Here is a 10,605-nt window from a genome sequence, read left to right as displayed (position 1 = left end):
TCCAGGGCTTCGTTCCGACTCTAGACCTTTCCTGAACTAGGAAAAGTGCCGTGGTGCCCTTTCTTCTTGCAGTCCCTCACTGGGTGACAATTTCTTTGGTCAGCATCACACTCTATTGCTCCTGCCCTAAAACTGCATCAGGATCCTCTTGTATTTTTCTAGCCCCTCTACAGCTCATGGACAGTGGCCATATGAAAATATTCTCTCAGCTTTCCAGTGATCTCAGGTCAACACCTTATAGGCCTACAGAGAGATCAGGAAGCCACTTTCTCCCAAGATGAGGTGTGCTGGTTTGGCCAAATTTAGAAATATATCCTCCGAGAGAAGGCACAACCACCCCTCCCCCACCAGGTTCAGGAAAAAAAAAGAAACTTTTTCCTCGAAGGAAAGCAAAAGAGATAAAAACTATTTATTTAACAAACACACGGGAAAAGGATAATAATGCTAAATAATAAAACCTGTCACTGTGGAGAAAAACCTGGGAAAATGTTAGAGTCCTCCCTTTGGTCTCCCTCCTCCTCGAAGCTGGGGCTTGGCCCAGGGCCAGGCCCTCTGTGCTCGGTGGAAAGTCCTCCCGATGTGCTCTGATATTGAAACAATCCAGCAGAAAAAGGGAAAAAATCTGAAATTCCGGGAAAAACAAAGTTCAACTCTGGAGGGAGAAAAACCCAAAAAAATGGCTGAACAAGCAAGCAGGGTGCTTTCTCCACTCCCGCTCTCCCAGCGGCAGAATGCAGAAGCAAAAAAAAATTGCAGAGACCGAGAGTGTGTTATCTCTGTCTGCAACCTTGAGGGTTTTTTTCTTCTCTCTCCACTCAGGCTCAGTTTAAAAGCATAGAAAGGTGTATATACTAATTTCTGGGCATAGTGCAGCGATAGGGAATACAACATCAAGTCACCCCAAGACATGAGGGCACTGAGGAACATCTGGAGGCGCCTCTGGGATCTGGCCAGGATCTGTCTCTGTGCTCTGCATTGGAATCGCTCATCTGATCCACCTTCTGAGCATCTGTTGAGCTGCCAGAAAGTCCTAAACCTGGCGCATTCCATGTCCGTCTCCAGCCCTGGACTCCAAAGGCAGCTCTGGAGAAAGGCTGTGGAGCTCCTGTGGCTCTGGGGACCCCCAGGAGCAAAGTAGAGATCCTGCAGTGAGGGATAAAAGTCTAATGAGATCTGACAGCAGCACTTGTGCATTAGTCAGCCACCTGTGGTGTGACCTGATGCAGGAGAAGAGAGACCACAGCACATCCCTTACAGAACACCTTTTCTTGTGTGTCAGCTTTTCCTTCACAGGTTGCATGGAGTCTGCGTGTTGTGCAACACTCTCCTCCTGCCAGTCCCTGGGCAATTCATGCTTGTTAACCATCTTCCCTTTTCCTGTTTCGCTGAGGGCTTTTCTGGATGCTTTGTGGGGCTTTTCTGTCTTTATAATTTTGTGGGCTTTTTGTCATTCCCTCTTTCCTCCTCTTGCCCTCCTCACACACAAATCCTATAAAGAAGCTGGTCATGTCTGTCTTCTTTTATGCTGCACGTACGACGCTCAAATCAGGAAAGTAAAGAAGTTCATCAGCCTACTGAGATGTCTGAGAGCTTTCTTTCTGGAACTCCCTCCGGAGTCTATTGTGGGATATCACCAACCAGGGTGATACAACAGGTCTAGATGATGACAAGCATCCTCTTTGCACAGAATGTCCCTGCTAAGAAAGGAACATACCAGATAAACTGAAACTACTGATTTAAGTAAGCTAAAAAAAAAAAGGTTGGAAGGGAGAGTACCCTTTACACCCCTTCCTAAAATAATTTTTTAACTCTTCAAGTTCCTTGTCACTCAAAGCCAGTCATTTCAAAACCAGTTACTTGTCATTGGTGCTGCTTAGTGATAGCATGCATCAAATCCATTCCTGGTAATCATAAAACAGGCAATACAGCCAGCACATGTGATACAGCTCTCTTGCTATTCCTGTTCTTTAGACTGAGAGTTATTGTTGAAAAAAACTACAGACTCCTGAATATCATTTTAGAGAACTGATAAGAGGCACAACCTCCTCTCTCACCAGCCATCAACCACATCAAATTGATTATGACAGCTCAAGCTTTTAACCCCTGATAAAACAGGAGTTGCCTGATCCCCATCATTTAACATGAGCTGGCTACTAAGCCATGGAGCATGAACACCTCCTGTTTCTGTTTGGGGCTGTTTTTTGGTTGGGTGGATGGTTTCTCAAGCAGCCATACCCTGAAACACTCATTCATCCTCTTGCCTGCACAGAACAAGCCACAGCCACCATGCAGGGCTGTTCTGATATGCTTGGTGTTCTGCAAACACACACCCAGCAAGGGGAAAGGTGCCTTTGTTTCCTCGACTGATGTATTTTGTTACAGCTTAATCAGAGCTCACTGCAAAAACTGGCAGAGCCAGCTGTGCTGCTGATGGATGAGTGAGCTGGAAGGTTGCTGATCTGTCTGGGCTGGGACTGAGTTAACCAGAGTCAGGGAGTTGTTACACCCTTTTCATCCCTCATTAGCATTTCCTGGGTGCACCTTCAGCACCTCAGGATGGAGAAAGCAGTTCACTGGTGAATCCCTTGCCTACACTGTGTCTCCACTCCTCCCTGGTGAATAAGGTGACTTAACCCCTCTGATATATTTTCCTTAGCTTCAGGAAGAAATAGAGATCTTGACATGCACAGACATTCTCCTTCATTATCAACAAAATAAATTTGAATACGCAACAAAGCAAAATGGAAAATAAATCTCCCCAAACCCAACTGCAGAACACCACTATAAATTGTCATAGATTTCAAAGGTGCTGTGCCCTGCTCCAGGACTTTCCAAAACCCCTTTCTGATGAACTATGCAGCAGCAGTATGGTCACCTCAGTGTTCTGCTGAAAGAATTTGACTGTCATTAAAAGATGTTCAAGAAAAGAAAAAGAACAGAGAAATACCTCATACAGTTGCTTTGCACCTTACTCAAGTGAAGGTTGAGTGTTACTATTCTGCTTCAGTAGCATTTTGTGCTGCTGTGATTGACTGTGCCAAGTAGATGGCAGCAAAGAACCCTTTCGAAAGGAGAAATAAAAGGAGACAATGTGCCAAAGCAGTGCAGGGCAATAAGCTGAAATCAGAGTACAGAGTAAGGCATTGGTAATTGGGTGCATCCTAGAACTGCTATGTAAGTGTGTCAGACCACGCAGTGCAATGCTGCAGGAAGATCTAAGCTTTCACAGAGCTAATTCAGTGGATTAAATCTCACATGTTTGCACAGCTTTGAAAATGGAAAACAGCATATAACGCTTTTTCACAGCAGCTAACTTTAGATCCACAAGGACAATCTTATTAGGCTGCATCTAGAGCAGTGATTTTCAATTTCTTTTTGTTGCAGTGCTTAAAAATTTCTTACTGCAGGTGAAAAATCCTGTAAGCAGAATTCAAATACACTGTGAAAAGGTTTGCTGCTCTGAGGTAAACCTTGCAGCACCCTTAGAGGTACCCGTGCATTACAGGATAAGATTATTGCTGTATGTTTGAGGAGGAATGGAGAAGTTGTCCCAGTGTGCCTTTCAGGACTGAAGGGATGCGCTGTGCCAGCCTCTGGACAAGCCTCCCTCTTTTCAGGGACTGCAGAAGGGCTCTGTGAAGACAGGTCTGCTCTGGCTGAAGCTGCCCACTGGAGAAGGAGGAAGCCTAACTATATTAATTACTGTCCTAATCATTCACTCTAATCACGATGTGAACTTCACAGAAATTTAATAGACACACACACCCCCTACTGCCCCCATCCTTCTCCTTTCCTGAGAATGAACAACATGCTCACAGATTATCTCAGTGCAAATTCTTATTTATCTAATTAATACTGGCAGAGATGAGGGCTATCCTACCCTGTTTTTCTCATTTGTTTGTTCTCTTTCATCTGGCCTTACTCAGATCAGACACAGGACACCACAATCACCACATGAGCTGTTCTCTGGACTCATCATCTTTTGTAACACACTTTAAGCACCTCTGAACTCTGAACTATGTGTAGTTAAAGTGACCTTGCTGTTTCCTCAGTGCTCTGTAAGTGACAAATTTATTTCCTTATGAAGTCAGTGTGTGTTAAGAGGCATCAGGAGTGGCTGAAGGGAAATGTGGAGATGAGATCAGGTGGCTGCAGATGGAGGCCAGGACTCCAACTCATGTTACTGCTTCCTTACTTGGAAGACACATTTGGCAATTGTGTGAATCCAGGTGAGAATGCCATGCACCCCAGCTAAAGAAACTTTCTGAGCTAGGAGTGAAAGGGATGAATGATCAGTGTCTTTCAAGAGGATTGGGAAGATCACATAAAGAGGAAAAGTGTTTATTTCAAAAGTTGTCTATAAATAGCTTCGGGGCTTATGCATGGGGTTTTATTTTTTGCATGATTTGTATCTTCATGATGTATTGCATCATTTCAGTGTCTTCTTACAATACTGAAATATTCCTTTTCTTCACAAGATAATTATATACAGTAGCTAATTTGTACCAGGTAAAATATCCCCTCCTCAAAAACTTTAACATTTATGCTGTAGTAATACAAGTAACACTCAGTCTAATATACTAAAGAAGGTATCTCAATTATCATTAAGAAACAACTGTCCATAATACTTTAAAAACCCTCGAATGTTTTATTTCATACTAAAGTAGACTACTGGCAATATTATTACTCTAATGTTACTGTTACTAATGAAAAATCATTAAAGAATAACTTTTTTTAAAAAAAATGCAAAGTTCTGGTTGACACTTCATATTTCAAAGTACAATTTAAAAATGGCAAATTCCCTAAAGCAATTTTCTTCAGTGACATTTTATGAGCTCTGCAAAACAAAACCAAAGGAAAACTGGTTTCCACAAACTGATTTTCATTCGTCTTTTAACCAAAGACAAATTTCAAAACTTAACCAAAAAATAGGAATAAAAACTTCAATCAGCTCTACTAATGAATCTCTGCTCTATTTTATAGCTAGATTATATAACAGAAACATATTCTATTGGAAGGGACCTTAAAGCTCACCTTGTTCCAACCATCTCCCTGCCATGGGCAGGGACATCTTCCATTTTCCCAGGTTGCTCAGAGCCCCATCCAACCTGGCCTGCAACACTTCCAGGGATGGGGCAGCCACAGCTTCTCTGGGCAAAAGAAGCAGACAGGATGGGATCCCTTCTGGCTTTTTTGTAAAAGAAGGGCTGCAATAACTTTATCATTTATAAAATGTTCCTGTGCTGGAATTTATTATGATAAGAGATAAAGTACAAGCCACCTTTAGAAACTTAATAACAGCCACAGAGTTTGTATAAATTGCTTTAAATATCTGAAAATTTTATCACCTCTTCCCTCTCTGCTGAGGAAATTGAAACAGCAGGGAGTGCTAGGAGAATGACAGAGCTGGGCACAGAGAGCAGGCATCATAACTTCCAGGTCTTTGTGTTCCTTGGCCCAGTGGTTAAAGTACAGGTAGTAAAATGAAATGGACCATGAGGAAGCTTTTATTTAAACACAATAGCTCAAGAAATGAATAGGAAACATATTCCAATTTAGAGAAGGTGCTTTAGAGTTGAATTGATTCAGGAGCGATGCACGTGAAATCTTTTCTCTTTAAAAAGATTTGTGTTCATGGTATTGAGCTTTTAGAACTCATGTCACAGTACTAATAACCCTGACTGGGATCCAAGGCTTTAGTGGTAAAAATAAACTGTGTTCAACACAGTGCCATGAAACCATTTGTTAGATGAACAAGGGGAAAAAAAATAGAGCTAAATCAAGCAGACATTAATCTGGCATTTAAAGCACGTCAGACAAAGCAATGCATTTTATTTTTATATTTTATTCATGCTACTTCCTTCCCCTCTCTCCACCTCTGTTTAGAATATACAAATGATTAAATCACACAAATTTTGCTTCCAGGCAATCTAACTCACAGCAACAAGCAGAACAATTAGGAAAAAAGCCATTAAGATATTAATCTAGAGTAGGAGAGTGCCCTTCTTACAGAATCCAGAAGAATGGGGCTCCAAGGACAGAAGATGCCCCAGCACAAAATATTAAATTAGACTCTGAGAATGTGATGCAGTTTGTGGTAGCTGGAAGTTGCCAAAATGTATGGCTAAATATCACCCCTCAAGTGGTGTGTTTAATTTGCTCTGCTAACTGTTCCTTTGAACTCACAGCAACATTTCAAAATCATCTTTATCTGGTACTTCCTTTTGGGGCCTGTTTCAAGACATTTGGGCATCTTGAGCCCAATGATGCTTTTTCAAGCCTCTTTAAAAAAATTTATTTAAATGATGTACATATTTTTTTCCTTGATCCCTTTAATAATGAGTTTGAAGCAGATTTTACGAGCTCCTTTTTCAAGCTGCCAAAGCTACCACTAGGCAGAGATGTCAAAGTCCTAGTTTTAAAAATCATGTTCAAGATTTAATTAATATTTTAGTTAAGATAAATATTTAGTTAAGATTTTGTTAATATTTCCACTGAAATCATAAGACCATTTTTATGTAGCTTTACTTAGAGCCCTGCTGGGACGTGCATGTCCACAAAGGTGTACTGTCTCCTGGGGAAATTCCTTGGAGTTTCAGAAAGAATGATGTAAAAAAGATATTTCACACTTTTTGCAAAATGCTGAAAATCTGCTTGGTCAGGTATATGCACAGATCTACTTCTTACAAAATGGAGGGAGTCTTGCTTATTTATAGCAACACCTGTTTTCAAAAAGAATGTGGACCTTGATTGAACAGACCTTTAAATCCTCATGATTTAAATTGTACCCAGGTGTGCAGTTTTAGCTAATACACTGGTAAAGGCTCACAGTTTTTATTTGTCAGGAAAAGTGCACATCAGAAAAATGTCTGCAAGCCTTCATGTATATTTTTACATCATTCCTGAAGTGCTATGGCTTTAGTAAATACAGCTAAGAAAACAAACTTTGAGGGACTATATTCACACATTGAGAGTATTTTTAGAATTTTCATCTGCTTTAAATGATCTGCAACTTTAAAAAAGTTTCTGAAAAGCTGGAGCAACATATTTGAAAAATGGTAGGCAGCTGAAGAAGAAAAACGTTTCTGGAAGTAAACAGTTTCAAAAACTCCTAGTCTCTCAGGATTCTTGTAAAATCAGATTGATTAGTCCTCCTGCCACATTTATGAGGATGATATATTTTAATATATTCATTTTCCATTGGGAGAAACTGAGGTTTGACTAAAACAAAGTGAAGAGATCATAGTTAATGTACAACAGTCAAAAATAAACAACTGGGTACTTTACCTCATCATTCACCACATAAAAGATTCTTCAGCACTCAAGAATGATCAAAGCTCTGGCTAATAGTCAGAAAATACATATGAGGAGCAATTAATTATGTGAGCACACTAACCCCCAAAGGTATATTTTCATCACAGCACAAAGTCAGTGTCACTTTGCAGCCCCCAACATTGGCAGCACATCACCTGAGAAAGACATGCTCCATCCCCTGTAAGAAGTGCTGCTTTGGAAACAGCAGAAAGCTTGAGAGGTGTATCTCCCCCAGAGAACTGATGCTGGCAGAACCCTTACTAAACAGAGTTAATGCTGCACCACCTGATGCACAATTGCAAGCCAGTGTTGTGTACATGCATTTTTGCTTTTCTGTAGAACAATGAATAATGCTCTTTTATATGCAGAAGGTTTTACATCTCTTTTTCATACGTCTTGGAACTTTGCAGTGATTAATAGACAGCATATATTTTCACTACAGTTCAAAGTCATGGCAGGAGTGCTTTTTTTTTTCCCCTCAGAAGTCGCAGGAGCATTATGTTAGTTTTTCCTTCCTTTCCTCCTCGGGCTGCAATATTCCATATATGTCCCCTGAACGCTGACATTTTTACTGAAGCAAAGGTAGTAATAAGTGTTTAGCAGTGGGATCGTTTCTTGCATGTGAATTCAATCTTGAAAGTAGTAAGAACGAGGGAAGACAAATTCCATTCTAAACATTTTAACAGCCTTCCTCTCAGTTACCCATGTCTTCCATTGTCAGCATGATACTAATTCTCTAGTCCTCCACATTAACATTTCAAGATGCTAGGATAATCTTTTAGTAAAGTAGATAAAGACACTTTTTAAATATAAAATCTAGAGCTATTTTTATTGTTTGATTTTTGTTTTATTCCTTTCTGTTTTCGCCAGGAGTTCAATTGTTCAATTTCTTTTTTTTTTATTTTCCCCAGTTCCCTTCAGAAAAATCTTATTAACACTCATAAAAAAACCCCAATAACATGCCACAGAAGCCATATGAAATTCTGCTGAAGAAAATGTCATGCTAGGAATACAGTGAATAATGATGACTGGAGGTTTCAAAGCCAGATGACTGGTATGGATGAGGATTGCAAGGAGTTCAGGAAAAGAGAGGCTCCTGCTGCCAAGTAAATCTCCCCCTCAGGGTGGAAAGCTGTCATCCTGCCTCCATTAGGACTTCCCTTCTCTTCTGCCTAACGTTGATGAGCGCTCAAACAATGCTTTTTAAACAACTTTGCAGGTCCACTAATTGTCAGACATTTGCATTTGTCCTGAAGACTCAGAACTCGCTGCTACAAGCAGGGTTTGAATGACACCTGTGGGGCTGCTCAATACCCATTTTTCTTTTCTTCAGTGTCGCTGCCTTCAGATCCAAACTGCTCTAAACAGGGAGGCTGAATCATGCAATGCATTTTCCATCTGAAGGGGAGGGCAATTGTTTTCTCCAGCTTCTTTCAAAGCTGGATGATAAATAACCCTCCTTTTTGCATCAGAACTCCTAACTTCAGCAAGGAGAGCGCTCGGCCTCCTGCATTGCAGATTTCAAGGGGGGCAATTTCTAAGCCATGTATTGCAAAGCTTAGCCTAGGTGTTGTTTGAGAAAGGAGTGGATAGAGATGGGATGCTCTGTCCACATCGGATAATCCACAAATCCACCAGCCATCCCCGGTGTTGTCTAGCATCTTCTATGGGTCTCTCCCCCCATTAAATCATTTAATTAAACTAAGCCTTTGCCTTTCCTACTCCACACTCAAACAGTGTTTCCTGGGGGTGTTGGTGATACTTTTTTTCTCCCTGCATCCTTTTAGACATGATGGAATAATTCAGCTCACGTACTGTCTCTCTTCCCAAAATTTGTACACATATTCATCGTTGCTATGAAATCTGATCTTCTTACCAAACTTAATTCAGAAGTAGGAAAAGTAATCCTTCAAAAAGCCTGGATTGCTGAAACTACTTCTGGTGTCCAGAATCCATTATATAAGGACTTCTAAACTCAAAAAGAGCTGCAAATAGCAACAAATCTTCTTCAAGTGTAATTTCAAATATAATTTTTCTTTATAATTTTGTTTAACCACATGAGTAGTGAAATCAGTAGAAGATTATGACTTTGTTAGTTTCATTGCTTTCTATACTTGTTATTTGTAATTTCTGAAAGTTAATTTCCTCTCTCTGTTTTTCTGTCTAATGATAGACAAGCAAATTTACCATTCTCTCAAGCTTTCTTTCTTTTCCACACTAACAAATAACTTTTTATATGAGAAAAATGAGCATTCGCAGTGACCAATCACAAAATCGCACAGGCAGCTTGGAGTTCCTTTTTGTTTTATTTTGCTTTGATTTTTTTTTTTTTTTAACATTTTTAAGTGCTAAAACTCAATCCAAATTCACCCACTCAGAAACCTCCTGAGGGCCGTGCTTGCAGGGCCAAAATGGTAGAGCCTGACAAGCACCACAATTATCAGTGAAGGTGTTTCCAGTTGTGCAAGAGGCCAACATACTGATTGTCCAAAAAGCACTTGCTAAGAGAGTATTTATGCATAGAGGAGGTTGATGCATTTCTCTTCTCTTGCCTTATGAAAATGGCTTTATGGAAGTACCTTGCTGTATTGCCCACAAGATTTAACTGGATGTGCCATCCTATCAGCTTCTGTTGTAGCAGAACATTTCAACACAGGGTAGTGAAAATGAGGGCTTGAGAAACAAAGGTCATCACAAATCTGATCACATCACTGGAAGCTGAAGAGGTGGAAGGATTTAGTAGACAATGGAATTACTGAAAATCCATGCACACACATGACCTTCTCAGGTATTTTGGGCTCAATGCTCTGTTACTTCATGTGTGCACATGGCAGCCTGAGATGGAAATGAATAACATCATCTCATGCTTCAATAAATTGTTATTGTTTATTCCAAATGCAGTATTACCCCAGGTAATGCCATTCTGTAGTAATTAAATACAGTGGCATAGAAGAGAATGAAGCAGCTTGTTGGAAATGAACTATCACTGTAAGCTATCAGTGAGATTTTCTGAAGGCAAAATAATGATTTGTTGATATGATATTTTTCTGGTTTGGCCAAATTTAGAAATACGTCCTCTGAGAGAAGGCAGGCTACAACCACCCCTCCCCCACCAGGTTTGGGGGCAAAAAAATTTTCCTCGAAGGAAAGTGAAAGAGATAAAAACTATTTATTTAACAAACACACAGGAAAAGGATGATAATGCTAAATGATAAAACCTCCCGCTCTGCTGAGAGAAACCTGGGGAAAAATTCAGAGTCCTTCCGTAGATCTCTCTCTCCCTCCTTGGAG

This window comes from Corvus cornix, chromosome 1A (assembly GCF_000738735.6).
Source record: "Corvus cornix cornix isolate S_Up_H32 chromosome 1A, ASM73873v5, whole genome shotgun sequence".
NCBI lineage: Eukaryota > Metazoa > Chordata > Aves > Passeriformes > Corvidae > Corvus > Corvus cornix.
Note: the sequence above shows the minus strand (reverse complement) of the source record.